Here is a 23325-nt window from a genome sequence, read left to right on the forward strand (position 1 = left end):
ATTAACACAATCAGCCCATTCGTACTATGGTGTTCATTTCTCTGTATTTCCTTTCTGATTGACTCGTATACATCTTCCGACCTTCCTTACGCCCCACGTGCTGCCCTGCTGCTGTGATTCCCAGGACCTTGCCATTCGAGGTTAAACCCTTCCCCTGTAGCAGGAGCAAGCCCCCCTGTGAGGATATCAGTTCCCCTCTAGTTCAGGTCACCCCTGCTCCAGAAGAGGTCCCAATGATTCAAGATCCTGAAACTCTCCCCCTGTACCAGCTCTTCAGCTATGCATTCATCTCTGCTATCTTTCAATTTCTTGTCTCACAAGCACATGGGACTGGTGGTAACGCAGTGATTACTACCCTCAAGGTCCTGCTCTTCAGTCGTTCCCTACTTCCTGTGCTTACTCCTCAGGACCTCATCCCTTTGTCGACCCGTGTTGTTGGTAGCAATGTGCACCATGACCTCTGGCCTCCCATTTTCCCAATTCGGAATTTCAAGCAAATGCTCAGAGATGTCTTTGACCCAGGCACCAGGGATACAACACCCCATCCTGGAGTCTTGGACGCAGCCACAGTAAAAGTTGCTGGTAAGGTTCCCTTTTATTCTTTCCCCTCTAACCTTAAACTGATGCCCTCTCGTCCTCAATTCTTCTACCCTGGGAAAAAGTGTGAATGCATTCACCCTATCCATGATCATATACATTTCTATAAGATCTCCCTTATGTCTACTCTGCTCTGAAGAAAAATATCCCAGCTTGTCCAACTTCTCCCAATAACTCAAGCCATTGAGTTGTGGTGCTATAAACCTGGCAACCGCTGTGCCACTCTCCTGAGATGCAATCCCCAACAATACACCAGCTCTCACTCCTTAAACATCCCGCATCCAACACCATATTTGTCCCATGTATGGTCCTCTGTGTCTTGCTGTTGCTCCAATCCAACCACGCGGACACCCACCTACCTGATGGAACCTGGATGCATGGACAGGACAAGATCATGGGTGTTTTTTAAACGCAATGAATGGAATTCTGAAATTACATTTGGACTGAATGTAATGTAGAGCAGCGTGAAATGGAAGTGGATGACTTACGTGACTTGCTGTACGGATACTGACAGTAGAATCCGAGGTGATCGTGAGTATATAGAGGTAGAATGTTGGAGGCAAGCTGGGACTGTGTTGCAGTAGTCATGTGAGAGGGAACAAATGCTGGATGGAGGGTTTCAGCAGCTGATGGACTGACACTGAGGTGAGCCATCGGAAACTGAGCAAGTGGCATCATCTAATAGGACAGAGAAACTGATCCATCAGCCTGAAACTGACCGACCACGTGGTTCTCAATGAATCCAATACGAGTGAATGGAAACATTGCTCACAGCCTGTTTCTGTAACATTCAAAACAACCAGGAAATGGAAAGTGAATAATGAGCTGAAAACAAGGCCACTGCTCTGTTAGAGTCAAAATCATTCAAAGTTCAGCCACTGAATATTCTAACCTGCAGAAAGGAATCTCCCAGAATCACAGCAGAAGGAGAAAACAAGCTTGGCAGAGACAGAATGAAGCCACCCCCTGCATCACAACAGCTGAGAACAAAGAGGCTGAATTCTAAACAAACTGAGAATGATGGACTGAGTGTGAGACGGTCTGGGTGACGGTAATGGAATGAGTGTAAGAGGGTCAGGGTGAGGATGATGGAGTGAGTGTGAGGGGGTCAGTGTGACAGTGATGGAGTGAGTGTAAAGGGATGGGTGTGATGTTGATGGAGTGTGGGTGAGGGGAGCAGTGTGATGGTGTTGGAGTGAATGTGTGTGGTGGTCAGGGTGACGGTGACGCAGTGAGTGTGAACGGGTCAGGGTGACAGTGATGGAGCGAATGTGAGGGGGTCAGGGTGACCGTGATGGAGTGGGTGTGAGGTGGTCAGGGTGATGGTGAATGAATTTTTCTGAGGGTGTCAGGGTGACACTGATGGAGTGAGTGTGAGGAGGTCAGGGTGACGGTGATGGAGTAAGTGTGAGGAGGTCAGGGTGACACTGATGGAGTTAATGTGAGGGAATCAGGGTGATGGTAATGGAGTGAGTATGAGGGGGTCAGTGTGACGGTGATGGAGTGATTGTGAGTGGGTCAGGGTGAGGATGATGGAGTGAGTGTGAGGGAGTCAGTGTGACGGTGATGGAGTGAGTGTGAGGGGGTTATGGTGACGTTGATGGTGAGAGTGTGAGGGGGACAGGGGGACGGTAAAAGAGTGAGTGTGAGGGTGTCAGGGTGACGGTGATGTTGTGAGTGTGAGGCGGACTGGGTGACAGTGATGGAGTGATTGTGAGGAGATGAGTGTGATGTTGATGGTGTGAGGGTGAGGGGATCAGTATGATGGTGTTGGAGTGAGTTTGTGGGGTTCAGGGTGACGGTGATGGTGTGAGTGTGAGGGGGTCAAGGTGATTGTAATCGCGTAAGTGTGAGGTGGTCAGGAGGACTGTGATGGAGTGAGTTTGAGGGGGTCTGGCAGACTTGATGGAGTGAGTGTGAGGGGTTCACGGTGACGGTGACCGAGTGAGTGTGTGGGGTTCAGTGTGACTGTTATCACGTGAGTGTGAGGTGGTCAGGAAGACGGTGATGGAGTGAGTGTGAGGGGGTCACGGTGACGGTGATGGAGTGAGTGTGAGGGGGTCAGTGTGACAGTGATGGAGCGAGTGTGAGAGGGACAGGGTGAGTGTGATGGAGTGAGTGTGAGGGGTTCAGATTGACAGTGTGGAAGTCAGTTTGAGGCGTCAGGGTAAGAGTGATGGAGTGAGTATGAGGGGGTCAGGGCGACGCTGATGGAGTTAGTGTGAGGGTGTCGGGGTGATGGCGATGGAGTGAGTGAGTGTGAGGCGGTCAATGTTCGTGTGATGGTGTGAGTGTGGGACACAGCCTGGGACTCACTCACTCACACACACACACACACACACAGCCTGGGATTGACTCATTCACTCACTCACACAGCCTGGTACTGACTCACACACACACACAGCCTGGTACTGACTCACACACACACAGCCTGGGACTGACTCACTCACTCACACACGCACACACACACACACAGCCTGGGACTCACTCGCGCACACACACACGCACAGCCTGGGACTCACTCGGTCACACACAACCTGGGACTGACTCACACACACATAGCCTGGGACTGACTCACACACACACAGCATGGGACTGACTCACACACACACAGCCTGGGACTCACTCACTCACACACACACTTTGGGTTTCCCTTAAACACTCTGGGACATTCTGTGATTTTATCTTACACTCGAGGATTCCCTTACACACCATAGGACTCTGGGATTCTCTCTCACACACTCTGGACACTCTCACACACTCTGGGACACTGTGATTCTCTCTCACATTCTGGGATTCCGTTACACACTCCGGGACACTATGGTATTCTCTGACACACTCTGGGACTCTCCCAGACAACTTGGGACACTGAGACCTTCTCCCACGCACTGTGGGACCCACACCCACACACTCTGGGACACTGTTATTCTTTTACGCAAACTGGGATTATCTCGCACACTCGGGGAATCTCTCACACACTCTGTGATTGTCTCACACATTCTGGGACTCCCTCACACACACTCTGGGATTCTCTCACACACTCTAGGAATCATTTGCACACTTTGGGACACTCTAGGATTCCCTTAGGCAATCTGGGACGCGAGGATCCTCGCCCACACACTCTGGGATTCTCTCACACACACTCTGGGACTCCCTCACACACACACACACTCTGGGACACTGTGATTCTCTTACACTCACTGGGGTTCTCTCGCAAACTCTGGCATACTCGGGGAATCTCTCTAAAATTCGGGGATTCCCTTACACACCATGGGTTTCTGGGACTCTCTCACTCACTCTGGAACTCTCTCTCTCTCTCTCGCTGTGGGATTCTGTTGCACACTCTGGGATTCTCTCACACACTCTAGGAATCTCTAACACAATCTGGGATTTCCTTATGCAATCTGAGACACTGGGACTCTCGCACACACCCTGGGACACTCTGGGATTCTCTCGCCCACTCTGGGATTCCCTCTCACACACTCTGGGATTCCCTTACGCAATCTGGGACACGGGGACCCTCTCTCACACACTCTGGGACACTATGGGATTCTCTCACACATTCTGGGACTCTCTCACACAACCTGGGACTGTCTCACACAACCTGGGACTTCCTCACACACTCTGGGACACTGGGACCCTCTCCCACTTACTCTGGGATACTGGGAACCTTTCCCACTCACTCCGGGACACTGTGATTCTCTTACAATCACTGGGGGTCTCTCGCACGCTCTGGCACACTCGGGGAATCGCTCTAACATTCGGGGATTCCCTTACACACCATGGACTCTGGGACTCTCTCTCACTCACTGTGGGATTCCGTTACACACTCTGGGATTCCCTTACACACTCGGGGGCACTATGAGATTCTCTCACACACTCTGGGACACTCTGGGATTCTCTCATACACTCTAGGAATCCCTAACACACACTGGGATTCCCTTACGCGATCTGGGACACTGGGACTCTCTCACACACCCTAGGATTCCCTTACACACCCTGGGACACTGGGACCCTCGCCCACACGCTCTGGGATACCCTTACACACTCTTGGACACTCTGGGATTCTCTCACACACATCCTGGGATTCTCTCACACACACCCTGGGGCACTCTGGGTTTCTATCACACACTCTGGGACACTCTGGGATTCTCTCACGCACTCTGACACATTCTGGGATTCTCTTACACACTCTAGGATTCCCTCTCATACACTCTGGGATTCCCTCTGGCACATCCTGGGAATCTCTCACACTCTGGTACACCCTGGGACTCTCTCACACACAACCTGGGAATCTCTCACACACACCCTGGGATTCTGTTAAACACTCTCGGACAAATTCAACTAGCGGCGGGGTGGGGGGGGGGGCAGTTAGCTATGAAGAGATCGAGGGAGGGTAAGAGACCAGTACGGCGTGTCCTCTCGGACACTCTGGGATTCCCTTACACACTCTGGCACACTCTGGGAAAATTCTGTGATTCTCTCTTACATTCGGGGATTCTCTCATACACTCAAGGATTCCCTTACACACCATGGGACTCTGGGACTCTCTCACATACCCCTGGGACTCTCTCACTCACCCCTGGGACTCTCTCACTCACTCTGGGATTCCGTTACAAACAATAGGACACTCGGAGATTCTCTCATACACTCGAGGATTCCCTTACACACCACGGGACTCTGGGACTTTCTCACATACCCCTGGGACTCTCTCACTCACCCCTGGGACTCTCTCACTCACTCTGGGATTCCGTTACAAACACTGGGACACTCGGGGATTCTCTCTTACACTCAGGGATTCCCTTACACACCGTGGGACTCTGGGACTCTGTCACTCACTCTGGGACTCTCTCTCACTCACTGTGAGATTCCATTTCACACTTTGGGATTCCCTTTCACACTCTGGGACTCTCTGGGATTCTCTCACACATTCTAGGAATCCCTAACACACTCTGGGACACTGTGGGATTCCCTTACGCAATCTGGCACACTGGGACCCTCGCCCACACACTCTGGGATTCCCTTACGCAATCTGGGACTCACACTCTCTCCCACACACTCTGGGACACTGGGACCCTCTCCCACACACTCTGAGTACACACTCTGGGATTCCTTCACATACTCTGGGACACACTGGAATTCTTTCACACACTCGAGGAATCCCTAACACTCTGGGAATACCTTACCTAATCTGGGACACTGGGACCCTCGCCCACACACTCTGGGATTCCCTTACGCAATCTGGGACTCTGGGACTCACACTCTCCCACACACACTCTGGGACACTGGGACCCTCTCCCACACACTCTGGGATTCCCTTACACTCTCTGGGACCCTCTCCCACACACTCTTGGACACTCTGATTCCCTTACACACTCTGGGACTCGCAAACACACTCTGGGACACTCACACGCACTCCGGGATTCCCTTACATACTCTGGGACACTGGGAACCTCTCCCACACACTCTGGGTACACACTCTGAGATTCCCTCACACAAGGTGACTACCTGGTCAGGTCCACGCCCCCTACGACCCACCCTCTCATCCTGGCACTTTCCCCTGCCACCGCAGGAACTGTATAACCTGTGCCCACACTTCCTCCCTCGGCTCTATCCAAGGCCCTAAAGGAGCCTGCCATATCAATCAAATTTTACCTGCACATCCACTAATATCATTTATTATATCCGTTGCTCCCGTTGCGGACTCCTCTACATCGGGGAGACTGGGCGCCTCCTAGCAGAGCGCTTTAGGGAACATCTCCGAGACACCCGCACCAATCAACCAAACCGCCCCGTGGCCCAACATTTCAACTCCCCCCCACCCCACTCTGCCGAGGATATGGAGGTGCTGGGCCTCCTTCACCGCCGCTCCCTCACCACCAGACGCATGGAGGAAGAACGCCTCATCTTTCGCCTCAGAACACTTCAACCCCAGGGCATCAATGTGGACTTCAACAGCTTCCTCATTTCCCCTTCCCCCACCTCAGCCTAGTTTCAAACCTTCAGCTCAATACTGTCCCCTTGACTTGTCCGACCTGCCCAGCTCCTTTTCCACCTATCCACTCCACCCTCTCCTCCCTGACGTATCACCTTCATCTCCTCCCCCACTCACCTATTGTACTCTATGGTACTCTCTCCCCACCCCCACCCTCCTCTAGCTTATCTCTCCACTCAGGCTCTCTGCCTTTATTCCTGATGAAGGGCTTTTGCCCGAAACGTCGATTTTGCTGAAGCTCCTCGGATGCTGCCTGAACTGCTGTGCTCTTCCAGCACCATTGATCCAGATTCCCTCACACACTCTGGAACACCCAGGGACGCTCTCTCACGTGAGCGCACACCCCTGGGACGCGTGCGCCTCCCCACCCCGAGACACTCTGACGTGTGAAACCGCGCCCCCCACCACAAGGGATCCTCTCCCCCACACCCCCCCCCCCCCCACAACCTCGGGACGTTCTCTCGCGCACACACACTCTGGGACATTCTGTGATTCTCTCTTACACTTGGGGATTCCCTTACACACCATGGCACTCTCTCACACAATCTGGGACTCCCTGGGACCCTCCCTGTCACACTCTGGGTACTCCCTCACATACTCTGAGGATTCCCTTAGGCACTCTGGGATTGGTGGCAACGGGCTTGGGGGCAAAGGGGTTGGACGTGGTTGGGGGAACGGCGTTGCACAGGGTTGGGAGGGGAACGGTGTCGGTCGGGGTGGGGGGGACAGATTCGGACGGGTTTGATGGGAGCCGTTTTGGGCGGTGACACATTTCCCTCCACCCCCCTCGGAGCCCCCTGTAAACACTGACACATTCCGTCCCACCCCCCTCGGAGCCCCGTCAAAATACTGACACATTCCCCTGCCCACCCCTCTCGGAGCCCCCTGTAAACACTGACACATTCCCCCCCCTACCCCTCTCGGAGCCCCCTCTAAATACTGACACATTCCTCTGATGTATTGATCCGTTCCTGAAAATTTGTATAAACATCCCCACCACCACGCTAAATGAGCTTCTCTCAATCTCCCACTCACAATGAAAGCTATAGCCCCCTCTACAAATGGGTATATGAACAATCCAAATGATACCCTTCCATTTCCTACACCAAAGCAGTGACTACTCTTCAAGCTGACAATCTGGGCATCCAGTGAATCTCTCTGTCCTAACAATTAACTGAGTAAATATTATAGAAATATCCGTTGTGATCCTGACAGACAACCTTTCAGGTACTCCCCATGAGGGAAAATGTGGATATTGGGTATGTCTTGGATTGTCCCAGCTTTTGGAAGGGTTTCTCCATCGAGATCCTCTGATTCAGAGTCCGGAAGCCGGGATGTGTGGACGGACAGGACTGTGCGAGCTATGTACACCACATCTGACTGTGTCAGTCACAAAAATAAATCTCTCGGTTTGAGTCCTGTCATGGTCAGTGAGGATCAGTAATGGACGCCTGATTCCCTGTCTGGGAGAAAATATTCCTGTTTTGCAAGATCAACATTTTAAATTGAATATTTCCATGTATCAGAACTGCCTACAGAGTCAGCGATGAGCAATGGACTCTAATTTACACCCAGACATCAATGAGACCCAGAAAGAGTCCTTGCTGTTTCAATATCGCAATCATAGTGCCACAGTCAAGCAAATGAGGGGATTGTTTCTCCAAAAAAAAACTTCAACCACACGGACAGAACGATACCATTTAGACCCAGGAGTCTGACCACAGCTAATAACATTCTTTGTTCTGCTTAAAAGTTACATCAAATGCAATACATTAACTCTGCTTCTCTCTCTCCACAGTTGCGGCCGGTCTGTTTCAAATTTCCAGCAGCCACAGTATTTGTGTTCATTTTAGTAACATCATCGTTAACTTTTCAGAACTCACCCAGTTTCTGCAACATCTTTTGATTCACTTAGTATCGCAAACATTGCAAATTATTCTCTGGAATGTAGTCAGTGATTCCGTTCTTGAGGTGGAAATGATCACAGATTCCCAGGTGTTTGAGTGAAGTCATTTCTCCTTATCTCGGTCACTCAGGCTGCTCTCCAGTCCTGAGACTGTGACCCATTGTAGATTCCTAGCAGCAGAGACAGCTGCTAACATTAACCATGCCAATCTCTTTGGTAAAAATATCCAATTCCATGAAAACACTTCTTATTCACATGCAGTACTCACCCACTTAGTCCCACTTTGTAAACAACCTCCAGTCCCAGGAATGAGTCAGTGCCCTTCTTTTACAAATACTCTGATGGCAGCGTGTGCTTCCTTCAGGGAAGAAAACAAATTTGCACCCATCTGTGTCCATCTGTCTGCCTCAGGTTCCACTAAGTACATTAATGGAAATAACATTGGAAAACCAAACCCCTTTCCAGGTGTTTACATCACTTCGTGCAGAATTTACAGACAAAGGAAATCTGCATTATCGGGAGCATAATCTTATTAATGACAGTCTGTTGCACACAGCAACAAGATCCTCTCACAAACACAAGCCATTGTTTTATGTTGAAATTGAAATATTAAGCTAAAAATGTCATGCAAACAATCTGCTGCTTGTCACTTTAATAAATGAACTTCCTGATAAGATAATGCTCAAAGTGTTATAAAGTTGAAGGTGAGAGAGAGAGAAAACGCTCTTCTGAAATGAGAGCTTACCACTAACCTGTGTACCGTATATGACTGGCCAGCAATCCCAGAGTACTGGGAAAGCAAACAAATGTAACATTTGGCTGTGAAATATAGACCTGAGCTGGTTGATGTTTTGACAATAATTCAAATTTAACCTATCCGTTTAAATTATACCTCAAGATTCCAAAACCCAATCGAATTTGAATTTATTGTTTTGCCAGCATCAAGCCAATGAGATGGTCTAATGGCGGCAATTAAAATGCAGACATTTTAAAAACTGATCAGAGAGTAACTGCTGTCTGGGAGAGTTAACATCTTTCTCGCCAAGAAATTAGGAAAGTCTCTCAACCAAAGGGTGCCTTTTCATATGAAACATACTCAGAGTAAAAGAAGACTACGACGACCCAGGAAGCAGAAAGACACGAGTCACTGTATCGGTTTGAAATTAAATTGATGTAATTTTAATAAGTGTCTGACTGAAATAACATATAGTTATAGAGCTGGAGGCAGATAATAAGCAGTGAAGAGAAAGGGAGAGCTTAGACTTATGAATAGTTGTTTAATATTCACTTTTCGAATTAAAAATAAATTGATGCTATTTACATTAAATAGTGGAATTTGTGAATTTTCTGTCACTCAGACTTTAACAGATTATGTGGGGAGGTGAACGTTTCTGGGTGTTTGGTTTAATTAACAGAGGGGTTCACCGTCATGTTGTCACAAAAGAAACACAACAAAGAACAGCACAGCACAGAAACGGGCCCTTCAGCGCAGAATGTTGTGCTGAATGTGACACCAAATTAAACTCATCCTTTCTGCCTATCTTTGTTCCATGTCGTTGCATATTCACGTGCTTACCCAAAAAACCTTTAAACACCCCTCTCATTTCTGCCTCCTCCACTATCCCTGGCAATATGTTCCAGATTCCGACAACTCTGTAGAAAACATATTAACCCTCACATCTCCTTTGAGCTCTCCCCCTCTCACCTTAAATGCACATTCTCTAGTAAAGATATTTCAACTCTGGGTAAAACATTTGAAGCGTCAACCCTGTGCATCTCATGACGCTGCGCCGACTGTCCCTAATTAGGTCATTCTTTACCAAATGCGCATAAATCCTATCCGTAAGAATTCTGTCCAAAGCTTCCCAACCACTGAGGTGAGACTCTCGAGGCTATAATTTCCTGGACTGTCCCTTTTTCCCTTCTTGAAGAGAGGAACACCATAAGCTACTCACCAGTCCTCTGCGATCTTTCCAGTGGCTAGCGAGGATTCAAAAATCATGGCCAAGACCCCAAAAATCACCTGTCTTGCCTTTCTCAAATAACCTGGGGTAGTTAGCATCGGGCCCTCAGGAGTAATCCATTTTAATGATCTTCAAGAAATCTAACGCTCCTTTCTCGACCTCAAAAATGCCCGAGCACATTAGCATGCTCCACAGAAATCTCATTATCCCCTATATCATTTTCCTGGGTGAATGCCGATGCAAAGTAATTATTTAGGATCTCGTCCACTTCCGCTGTCTTCAAGTACAAGTTCCTTCCTTCAGTCTTATCTGGCCAGACCTTCTTCCTAGTTATGTGTAAACTTTGGAAAGGGTTCAGAGGACAATTCCTGGGATATGGCCTGGTATGAAAGGAAGGTCTTACAAGGAAAGGCTGAGGGAATGGAAGCTGTTTTATTGGAGAGAAGAAAGTAGAGAGGTGACTTAATTGCCTGCAACAGTAGTAGAATCGCTGATGCAAAGGGCATTTAAATGGGCATTGGACATACATATGGGTAATATTGGAAGGGTGTAGGTTAGATAGGCATCAGATTTTTTTCACAGGTCAGTGCAACATTGAGGGCCAAAAGACCTGAACTATGCTGTAACGATCCATGTTCATATCCTCTTGTGGGTAATTATCTCCAGAACGATTTGGGATTCACTTTAACCCTCCTTGCGAAGGGCATGGTCCCTCCTTGATCTGCTCGTTCTCTGTTCAGGTTCCTTCCAGCTTTTGTTTTTTAACATTCCTCACATGCCATGTCCAATTCTTGCTTCCCAACCTTGCATGGGATTTTTTTTCACCTTTTGACTAAATTCCCAGCCTCCCTTGTTATCCAAGGTGCCCTTCCATTACCAACCTTATCCCTCCTTCTTACTGGAACATACTTGTCGTGAACTCCGATCAGCCATCCTTTAACTAACTCCCACGTGCCCAATGTGGCATTGTCTAATGACAGATGCTCCCAATTAATACTCCCTCGCTCCTGCCTAATACTGACATCATTTGCAATCCCACAATTAAGAAACATCCCATTTATTCGGAGCTGCCTTAAAAAAAAACTTAAGTTGTGATCACGGTTTCCAAAATGGTCTCCCACTGAAAAGTCAGTCACCTGGCCAGGCTCATTCAGCAATATAAGGTCCACTATGGTCCCTCCCCTCCTTTATATTACTATTTCAAGGTCCTGCTCTTCAGTCGTTCCCTACTTCCTGTGCTTACTCCTCAGGATCTCATCCCTTTGTCTACCCGTGTCGTTGGTAGCAATGTGCACCATGACTTCTGGCCTCCCATTCTCCCAATTCAGAATTTCAAGCAAATGCTCAGAGATGTCCTTGGCCCAGGCACCAGGGATACAACACCCCATCCTGGAGTCTTGGACGCAGCCACAGTAAAAGTTGCTGCTAACGTTCCCTTTTATTCTTTCCCCTCTAACCTTAAATTGATGCCCTCTAGTCCTCAATTCTTCTACCCTGGGAAAAAGTGTGAATGCATTCACCCTATCCATGATCATATAATTTCTATAAGATCTCACTTATGTCTCCTCTGCTCTGAAGAAAAATGTCCCAGCTTGTCCAACCTCTCCCAATAACTCAAGCCATTGAGTTGTGGTGCTATAAACCTGGCAACCGCTGTGCCACTCCCCTTAGAAGCTATCCCCAACAATACACCAGCTCTCTCTCCTTAAACATCCCGCATCCAACACCATATTTGTCCCCTGTATGATCCTCTGTGTCTTGCTGTTGCTCCAACCCAACCACGCGGACACCCACCTACCTGATGGAACCTGGATGCTTGGACAGGACAAGATAATGGGTGTTTTTAAACGCAATGAATGGAATTCTGAAATTACATTTGGACTGAATGTAATGTAGAGCAGCGTGAAATGGAGGTGGATGACTTACGTGACTTGCTGTACGGATACTGACAGTAGAATCCGAGGTGATCATGAGTATATAGAGGTAGAATGTTGGAGACAAGCTGGGACTGTGTTGCAGTAGTCATGGTGAGAGGGAACAAATGCTGGATGGAGGGTTTCAGCAGCTGATGGACTGACACTGAGGTGAGTCATCGGAAACTGAACAAGTGGCATCATCTAATAGGACAGAGAAACTGATCCATCAGCCTGAAACTGAATGACCACGTGATTCTTAATGAATCCAATACAAGTGAATGGAAACATTGCTCAGAGCCTGTTTCTGTAACATTCAGCACAACCAGGAAATGGAAAGTGAATAATGAGCTGAAAACAAGGCCACTGCTCTGTTAGAGTCAAAATCATTCAAAGTTCAGTCACTGAATATTCTAACCTGCAGAAAGGAATCTCCCAGATTAACAGCAGAAGGAGAAAACAAGCTTGGCAGAGACAGAATGAAGCCACCGCCTGCATCACAACAGCTCAAAACAAAGAGGCTGAATTCTAAACAAACTGGCAAGCAATACAGATACTTTTAGAGTTACAGATCGAGTTCAGAATTATCCAGGAAACAGACTTACCAGATGCACTGGTCGGTGGTGTGTGCCAGAATTCGATGAAATAGCTTTGTGATGTGCCGTTTTTTTCGTTGAGAAATGATTCTTTGTTTTCGCTAAGAAGAGCGGATGTGTAGTTCACTGATCACTAGATTTTGAAACAAAGGAAACCTGATCAAGGACTCACAGGTCAATTACACTGTTAGTGACAGTCCATCGCACACAACAACAGCCTGTTACACAGAGAACAGAACAGATTCTAGTTTAACAGACACACTCTCACAATGAACATCTGCTGCTTTAATAAAAATGTTACCTGTTTGAGAAAAGGAACATATCACCAATACAGCGAGACTTTTAAACTGCCCAATGTAACTGCGGAGTTTTTAACCAATTCAGTGATCACTCTTTCTATGTATTTTAAAGCTATTTTGAGCGGGGTATGTCTCGCGTGTCGGTGTGGACTTGCTGGACCAAAGGCCTGTTTCCACACTGGAGGGATTCTATCCAAAAGATTGTCAACCTGTCCCACAGCAGGCTGGGTAAGGCCCGAGGGGAGTCTGTACCCGGCAGGGGTTGTGTCCCACTGCAAAATGGGTAAGGCCCGAGGGGACTCTGTACTGGGGAGTGGCTGCTTCCCACAGCAGGATGAGTAAGGCCCGAGGGGACTCTGTACCGGGCAGGGGTTGTCTCCCACAGCAGGATGAATAAGGCCATAGGGGACTCTGTACCAGGGAGTTGCTGCGTCCTACAGCAGGATTGGGAAGGCCCGAGGGGAGTCTGTACCAGGAAATGGCCGTGTCCTACAGCAGGATGGGCAAGACCTTGGACAAGTATGGGTAATGTCCGAGGGAAATCTGTACAGGGGAGATTGTGTCCCACAGCAGGATGGGTAAGGCCGGAGGGGTGTCTGTACTGGGGACGGGTTGTGTCTCACAGCAGGATGGGTAAGATCTGAGGGGAATCCAACCCGTAGAGGGGTTGTGTCCCACAGCAGGATGGGTAAGGCTCGAGGGGAGTCTGCACCGGGGAGTGGCTGTGTCCAACAGCAGGATGGGTAAGACCCAAGGGGAGTCTTTACCGGGGAGGGGTTGTGTCCCACGGCAGGGTGGGTAAGGCCCAAAGGTCTTCTGTACCGGGGAGGGGTTGATTCCCTCAGCAGGATGGGTAAGGCCGAGGAGAGTCTGTACTGGGGAGGGATTGTGTCCCACAGAAGGATGAGTAAGACCCAAGGGGAGTCTGTACCAGGGAGGGGTTGTGTCCCTCAGGAGGATGGGCAAGACCCAAGGGGAGTCTGTACCGGGGAGGGGTTGTGTCCCACAGAAGGATGAGTAAGACCCGAGGGGACTCTGTACCCATGTGGTTGTGTCTCTCAGCAGGATGGGTAAGTCCCGAAGGTCTTCTGTACCGGGGAGGGTCTGTGTCCCACAGCAGGATTGGTAAGGCTTGAAGTCAGTTGTACCTTGGAGTGGTCTTGTCCCAAGCAGGATGGGTAATGTCCGAGGGGAGTCCATGTTGGGGAGGGGTTGTGTCCCACAACAGAATGGCTAAGGTCTGAGGAGTGACGAGAGCAAAGATTTACTTCAGGAGCTGAGGGGCAACATTTTCCACAGAGGACGGTTCATATACCGAATGGACTGCCAGTGGCACATGGGTGAAACAAGAACAATTACAACATGGAAAAGACATTTGGGCAAGAACATGGAGGGAAGAAGGTTTGAAGGGCCATGGGCCAAACGCAGGGAAATGCAACTCATTCAGTTCAGGAAACCTAGTCAGCACTGATGACTTTGGCCAGAGAGTCATGCAGCACAGAAACAGACCCTAAGTTTTGGGTTATTGGGGGAGTGGACTATCGTGGAGAAAGTGAGGTCTGCAGCTGCTGGAGATCAGAGCTGAAAATGTGCTGCTGGAACAGCGCAGCAGGTCAGGCAGCATCTAGGGAACAGGAGGATCGACGTTTTGGGCATAAGCCCTTCTTCAGGAAAGTGGACTATCGTGACAAGGCATGTTGTTGACAATAGACAGTAGACAATAGGTGCAGGAGTAGGCCATTCAGCCCTTCGAGCCTGCACCGCTATTCAATATGATCATGGCTGATCATTCCAAATCAGTTTCCTCTTCCTGCCTTATCTCCATAACCCTTGATTCCACAATCCTTGAGAGCTCTATCCAACTGTTTCTTAAATGAATCCAGAGACTTGGCCTCCCCTGCCCTCTGGGGCAGAGCATTCCACACAGCCACCACTCTCTGGGTGAAGACGTTTCTCCTCATCTCTGTCCTAAATGGTCTACCCCGTATTTTTAAGCTGTATCCTCTGGTTCGGCACTCGCCCATCAGCTGAAACATGTGTCCTGCCTCCAGAGTGTCCAATCCTTTCATAATCTTATATGTCTTAATCAGATCCCCTCTCAGTCTTCTAAACTCAAGGGTATACAAGCCCAGTCGCTTCAGTCTTTCAGTGTAAGGTAATCCCGCCATTCCAGGAATTGACCTCGTGAACCTACGCTGCACTCTCTCAATAGCCAGAATGTCTTTCCTCAAATTTGGAGACCAGAACTGCACACAGTATTCCAGGTGTGGCCTCACCAGGACCCTGTACAGCTGCAGAAGCACTTCTTTGCTTCTATACTCAATTCCTCTTGTTGTGAAGGCCAGCATGGTATTAGCCTTCTTCACTACCTGCTGTACCTGCATGCTTGCCTTCATTGACTGGTGTACAAGAACACCCAGATCTCTCTATACTGCCCCTTTACCTAAATTGATTCCATTGAGGTAGCAATCTGCCTTCCTGTTCTTGCCACCAAAGTGGATAACGATACATTTATCCATATTAGACTGCATCTGCCATGCATCTGCCCACTCACCTAACTTGTCCAGGTCACCCTTTCATCTCCTCACATCCTCATCACATTTCACCTGCCACCCAGCTTTGTATCATCAGCAAATTTGCTAATGTTATTGCTGATATCATCTTCTATATCATTAACATATATTGTAAAAAAGCTGCGATCCCAGCACGGATCCCTGCGGTACCCCACTGGTCACTGCCTGCCATTCCGAAATGGAGCCGTTTATCACTACCCTCTGTTTCCTATTAGCCAACCAATTTTCAATCCAATCTAGTACTTTGCCTCCAATACCATGCGCCCTAATTTCACTCACGAACCTCCTGTGTGGGACTTTATCAAAAGCTTTCTGAAAGTCCAGGTACACTACATCTACTGGATCTCCCTCGTCCATCTTTAGAATTACATCCTCAAAAAATTCAAGAAGATTAGTCAAGCATGATATCCCCTTCATAAATCCATGCTGTCTCTGTCCTATCCTGTTACGACTATCCAGATGCGCCGTAATTTCATCCTTTATAACAGACTCCAGCATCTTTCCCACCACTGAGGTCAGACTAACTGGTGTATAATTTCCTGCTTACTCTCTCCCACCTTTCTTAAAAATTGGTATAACATTAGCCACCCTCCAATCCTCAGGAACCTACCCCGAATCTACCGAACTCTGGAAAATAATCACCAACGCATCCATGATTTCCCGAGCCACCTCCTTCAGTACCTTGGGATGTAGACCATCAGGCCCCGGAGACTTATCAACCTTCAGACCTAACAGTCTCTCCAACACCAAATCCTGGCAAATATAAATTCCATTACGTTCAGGTCCTTCAGCCACTGTTACCTCAGGGAGATTACTTGTGTCTTCCCCAGTGAACACAGATCTGAAGTACCCATTTAATTCTTCTACCATTTCTTTGTTCCCCGTAATATATTCACCTGTTTCTGTCTTCAAGGGCCCAATTTTTGTCCTAACCATTTTATTGCCTTGCTCATACTTAAAAATGCTTTTACTATCCTCCTTTATATTATTGGCCAGTTTACCTTCGTAGCTCATTTTTCCTCTGCGTATTTCCTTCTTAGTAATCCTCTGTTGCTCTTTCCAAGCTTCCCAGTCCTCAGTTTTCCCACATATCTTTGCTATATTATACTTTTTCTCTTTTAACTTTATATGCTTCTTAACTTCCGTCGTCAGCCACGGCCGTCCATGCCTCCTCCTGGGATCTTTCTTCCTTTTAGGAATGAACTGATCCTGCAACTTCGGCATCATACACAGAAATATCCGCCATTGTTCCTCCACGGACATCCCTGCTAATGTATTGCACCATTGAACTTTGGCCAGCTCCTCCCTCATAGCTCCATAGTTCCCTTTATTCAACAGTAGTAGTCACTTCCGACTGTACCCTCTCCCTCTCAAATTGCAGATTGAAGCTTAATGTATTATGGTCACTACTTCCCAATGGCTCCTCCACTTCGAGGTCTCTGACCAATTATGGTTCGTTACACAATACCAGATCCAGAATTGGCTTATTCCTGGTCGGTTGAGACTGAAGTCAGTTAGAGAGATATGGATGGTCGTCTGGACTGGAGCAGGTTTCAAATGTGTGAAGTGATTGGTGAGAGGGGAGGAAAGTATAGAGATAGGAACTGTTTTTGGCATTAGAATGATTGATGACACTGATCCATAAGACAAGCCATAAATACAGAGTGGGAGAGGGAACACAGAATGGAACATTCCCAGACAGCATTCCCACCCTCTCGTGGAAGGCCTGCTTTCCCCTCTTTTGTACTGATGCTAACTAAGACAGCACAGGCTTCGATTGATAACTGTGACACTCCGGATGTTGTCTTAGTACAGCAAAACTTGCAGTAAAGGCGGTGACTGAACCTGGGGTGTGTCTGTACTGTGCTCCCCCTCCAGCAGTATAGCTATGTCATGTCCTGTTAGCTGATCTTTGGAGCCCTCTCATTGCTCTCTGCTCTGTGCACTGAGAGTGATCTTACTTCACTACAGGACGTATTGAAGGCTCCAGATCTCCCTGCCCTGTGTCTCTCTGGCTGACAAACCCTCTTCAATGATAAAGTTAAAAATCACACAACACCAGGTTATAGACCAACATGTTTAATTGGAAGCACGCTAGCTTTCGGAGCGACGCTCCTTCATTAGGTGATTGTGGAGGGCTCGATCGTAACACAGAATTTATAGCAAACATTTGCAGTGTGATGTAACTGAAATTATACATGGTAGAATTGATTGTCTGTTAAGCCTTTCATCTGTTAGAATACAGTGATAGTTTCACTCCTTTCATGTGTAAATCACAAAACCCTTTCTTTTAAGGTTGCATTCTTGGGTTAGCTGTTAACAATGGTGATAGCTAGACAATATGTTGAAGGTGTTCACCCCTTGTGTTCTCTATCTATGACCTGACGTTTAGATTGATTCTAATCTAAAAAGTGAGATAACAGAATTTATATAATTTATGTAAAACTCTGTTATCTCACTTTTTGGCACTGAGTCCCACAGAAATCTGGAACATCCCAGTCTCCATCGACTCTCTGGGGTGGAGAATTCTGTTTGCTCAAGATCTGGAGTAGCTGCAAGAGCGAGGGACACTGACAGAGGCAACAATTACACCCAAACAGTGAGGGATACCACATGAAGAGATACTGAGTGATATCACCAGAGTGCAAGATCAAACAACTGTGCAGGAAGAAAGGGTTTTGATTCATGTTGCACTGGGATGCGCAACCTGTGAGCAGGCGAAGTGATAGCCGAGTGGCATTATTGTGAGACAATTTATCCAGAAACTCAGCAAATGTGCTCTGGGCACAGGTTCAAATCCCACGATTGCAAATCATTGAATGTGAATTAAATGCTTCAAAAGATATGTAATTAAAAACCTGTAAGTGAGTATTAAATCATTGCTGATGTTAAGAAAAATCCACCGAGTGCATTCATGTCTTTAGTGAAGCAATCTAAGGTGGGTCTTTCCTCAGATTGTCCTAAACCCCGATAGCCCCGCCCTCCTTCTCAAGATGGCGGCTCTGAGGCCCGCGCTCCCTCTTCCCTCAAACAAATGGCGGCCGTGACGCTGGGCCGCTTTTCCGACAGAGACCACCATCTCCTTATCCGGGTCTGGAGGGCCTTTTTTCGGGTTTTTTCACGTTTATCCGCGTCTTGTAAATTCTTTACGCTCCTTTGTCCCAGTGAGTCTCCCACACGCCGCCCTCTGAAGCCGATCGTAGCCGCACCCGGAGAAAGCTGCTCCATATCTCGCCGTGTCCTGGTTAATATGACACTGCGCATGCCCTTCATAGAAAACAAACTGCGCGTGCGTCGGAGGTTATCAGTGAGTTTATATAGAATATTTATAACCGCACAGAATTACGGGAGAAATATTAGACATTAACAATTGCTCTGTCGGGTTACAGTCATTCAGATATGTAAATAGATTGTTCGGTCCAATTTAATCATACCGGCCACATATGTAAATTACCAATCGTTCTGGGAGTTTGAAAATAAGTTTGTTACTCGAGTTGTGTAAATCGATTGGAAATATGTACATTGTCAGATTTATATCTTAACTATTTCTTTAAAACCTCACATTGTTTAATGAGAGGAGTTTAATGCTCCACTATGTCGTGAGAATGATCAATCCTGCAAAACAGTTTACTTTCTGACCAATCCTGAAGCGTTCACTCCCGAGAATGCATTGGTCCCGCTCCTCACTCACTCTGGTTGGAGGACCGGACGCTGATCTGTCCTCCAGTTCCGCCCCTTCTTCCCAATTGCGACTCAGCAGCGAAGCAACAGAAACATTCAGGGACAAGGGAAGTTGGAGTCGATGCCTTGTGATGCGGTGAAAATATCCCGAATCTTGGACCGAGAGGCCTTGGTTCAATTCACAGATGGTGCAGGTGTGTGTAAAAACAACTTTGAACAGGTTCATGAGGGAAAACAAGGGGAGTCAGGAACCGAATAAAAACGATAGAAAATGCATACAATGTGGTGGGGCTCGCAATACTCAGATAATTTTCGTCTTTTCCAACTGTTTCAGGGTCCCAATACAGTCTGTTCCACTCCTCCTTGTGCCATATACCACGTTTGTGGGGTAAACTGTTGTGGTGGGATATAAAGGTGCTTTTCTAGAACTCATCCGGTTTTGGAGTTGAAAATGGGCGAGAAAGAGTAGGGTTTTGTATGGAGTTACCTGTTCCCCTCCTTTTGCAGCATCTCATTATTGCCCTGACTCTACCTCGTACATGTTTGGTAGAGATCACTGTCATTTCGTAAGCCCACAATACAAGATCCGTCACTCTGTTTAAGACAACAGAAATCTCTTTTAGCACTATAGTCATAACACGCATGGACCTGTTGCAGTGCCTCAAACTCCATGAGGCAGCTATACTCTCTATGATAGACAGGCTGAGTTTAGAACCTCCTCTGTCCTTAAGACTTTATGCACTGCTTGCACTCTTCCATTTCCCCTTTGCACGTTCCCTTTCCAAGCCTCTCCACCTGCATCCCTCCACAGTTGGAGCTGTCAAGGGCAGACGTCTGTGGAATAGCCTCCCTAACCTTCTGTATCCTCCTTTAAAGATGTATTTTAAAATCATTCTCTTTAATCAACGTTTTGATCATCCATGAAGCACCTTAGGAGATTTGCCATTGTGAAAGATTCCATACAATGCAAGTAGTTGTTGTTGTAATTGCTATACATTAGGAGAAACAGGAATGATGCAGTCAAAATTGTAACAAGAAAGTCACTGATAGGCGGGGTGTATAGGCCACCAAATAATTACATCACAATGGCATGGCCAATAAACAAATAAATAACTAATGCCTGTAAAAATGGTACAGCTATTATCTGGGTGATTTTAATTTACATGTAGATTGGTCGAACCAGCTCAGTCAAGGGAACAGGAGAATCGACGTTTCGCGCATTAGCCCTTCTTCAGGAAGAAGGGCTAATGCCCGAAACGTCGATTCTCCTGTTCCCTAGATGCTGCCTGACCTGCTGCGCTTTTCCAGCAACACATTTCCATCTCTGATCTCCAGCATCTGCAGACCTCACTTTATCCTCCAGCTCAGTCAAGGTAGCATTGAGGTGTTCATTAAATGTATCCATGATAGTTTTCTTGAACAGTATGAAATGGAACTGACAAGGGAGCAAGCTATCCAAGATCTGGCCCTGTGCAATGAGCCAGGAATAGTTAATGACTTCAGAGTTAGGGATCCCCTGGGAAGAAGCGATTACCGTATGGTTGAATTAGAATACATATGGAGAGTGTGAAGATAAAATCTAATAACTGGGTCCTGTGCTTGAACACTGGGAACTACAATAGAATGAGAGAGAATCTGGACAAAGTAGACTGGAAACAAAAATTTTATGGTAGGAAGTTGATGAGCAGTGGAGGATTTTCAAAGACATTTTACAAAGGTGTATTCCAGTGAAAAGGAAGGACTGTATGAAAAGGCATTCTTGGCAGTGGGTGTCTGAGGAAAGTGATCAAATTAGACCATAAGACCATAATACATAGAAGTGGAAGTAAGGCCAATCGGCCCATCGAGTCCACTCCGACATTTAATCATGGCTGATGGGCATTTCAACTTCACTTACCCGCATTCTCCCCGTAGCCCTTAATTCCTTGTCACATCAAGAATTTATCAATCTCTGCCTTGAAGACATTTTGCGTCCCAGCCTCCACTGCACTCCGTGGCAATGAATTCCACAGGCCCCACTCTCTGGCTGAAGAAATGTTTCACATTTCTGTTCTGAATTGATCCCCTCTAATTGTAAGGCTGTGCACACCGGTCCTAGTCTCCTCACCTAATCTAAACAATTTCCTAGAGTCCATCCTTTCCAAGCCATGTATTATCTTGTAAGTTTCTATTAGATCTCCCTTAACCTTCTAAACTCCAATGACTACAATCCAAGGATCCTCAGCCATTCCTCGTATGTTAGACCTACCATTCTAGGGATCATCCGTGTGAATCTCCGCTGGACACGCTCCAGTGCCAGTATGCCCTTCCTGAGTGTGGGGATCAAAACTGGACACAGTACTCCAAATGGGGACTAACCAGAGCTTTATAAAGGCTCAGTAGCACATCGCTCCTTTTATATTCCAACCCTCTTGAGATAAATGACAACATCGCATTCGCTTTCTTAATGACGGATTCAACCTGCATGTTTACCTTTAGAGAATCCTGGACTAGCACTCCCAGATCCCTTTGTACTTTGGCTTTATGAATTTTCTCACCGTTTAGAAAGTAGTCCGTGCTTGTATTCATTTTTCCAAAGTGCAAGACCTCGCGTTTGCTCACATTGAATTTCATCATCCATTTCCTGGACCACTGTCCCAAACTGTCTAGATCCTTCTGCAGCCTCCCCACTTCCTCAGTACTACTTGCCTGTCCACCTAACTTCGTATCATCAGCAAACTTCGTTGGAATGCCCCCAGTCCATTCATCCAGACCATTAATATATAATGTGACCATGCAGGTAACCATGCCTGGGATCCAATTAACAACAGGTCCAGCAGTAACTTTAGTGCAACGAATGGGCAGACTGTTCAAGTTCAAGGAGTTATCCAAGCAACTCAGTCCTCAGTCACGCAGTCCCCTCAAGTTCAGACTGTTCAGAATTCTACAATACTTGAAAATGAGGACTCCCAGGAATCTGTGGATAGCATGACTGACTCTCAGAAACATAGAGAAATTCTATTGAGACGGCCTTCATATAGGAAAATCTTGAATGAACTTTCTTCTAATCCCCCTAGTGTGCCAAGAAATCGATGAGAAATCAGAAGAAGAGACTGTCTCAACCATTACTACAATGACGATGCAGACACCCATCTATCAGACTAGCAGCAGACAACACATTGCCATCACACAGGGGGGAGCAATTCAGCTGGCCAACAATGGTACAGATGAAGTGCAAGGACTCCAGACACTAACACTGACCAACGCAGCTACAGCCAAGGTTGGAGCAGCCATTTTACAGTATGCACAGCGCCCTGATGGACCGCAAATCTTTGTGCCTGGCAGCCAAGTGCTTGTACAAGGTGCTGCTAGAGATGTCCAAACCTATCAGATCCGTAAAACTCCTACCTCCACTGCAGACCAGGGAATGGTTATGGCATCTTCACCAGTCCTGCAAGACCAGACACAAAATGCTGAAGAAACCACTCGTAAACGTGAGATCTGCCTCATGAAAAACAGGGAAGCAGCTCGAGAGTGCCTTCGCAAGAAGAAAGAGTATGTGAAATGGTTGGAGAATTGGGTTGCTATTCTGGAAAATCAAATTGAAAGAGAAGGCGTACAAATTGGCCAAAAACAGCAGAAACTAGAGCTGGGAAAATATTAAAGGTCAATAGAAAGCCACAAAAGAGGTATAAAGAAAAGTAATATAGAACATGAGAAAAATAAACTAGCACCGACTATAAAGACAGAGAGCAAAAGTTTATATAAATATATATAATGAGAAAAGAATGGCTAAAGTAAATGTTGGTCCTTTGGAAAATA

The 23325-nt window shown here is 47.2% G+C and overlaps 1 pseudogene; it reads left to right on the plus strand.

Annotated features, from left to right (window-relative positions):
- Positions 1 to 233: 233 nt before the first annotated feature.
- LOC122545947 (cyclic AMP-responsive element-binding protein 1 pseudogene) lies at positions 234 to 23109 on the plus strand (annotated as a pseudogene).
- The last annotated feature ends 216 nt before the right edge of the window (positions 23110 to 23325 follow it).

This window comes from Chiloscyllium plagiosum, unplaced genomic scaffold (genome assembly GCF_037043375.1).
Source record: "Chiloscyllium plagiosum isolate Xiang-an unplaced genomic scaffold, Cpla_swu_hap1 HiC_scaffold_44, whole genome shotgun sequence".
NCBI lineage: Eukaryota > Metazoa > Chordata > Chondrichthyes > Orectolobiformes > Hemiscylliidae > Chiloscyllium > Chiloscyllium plagiosum.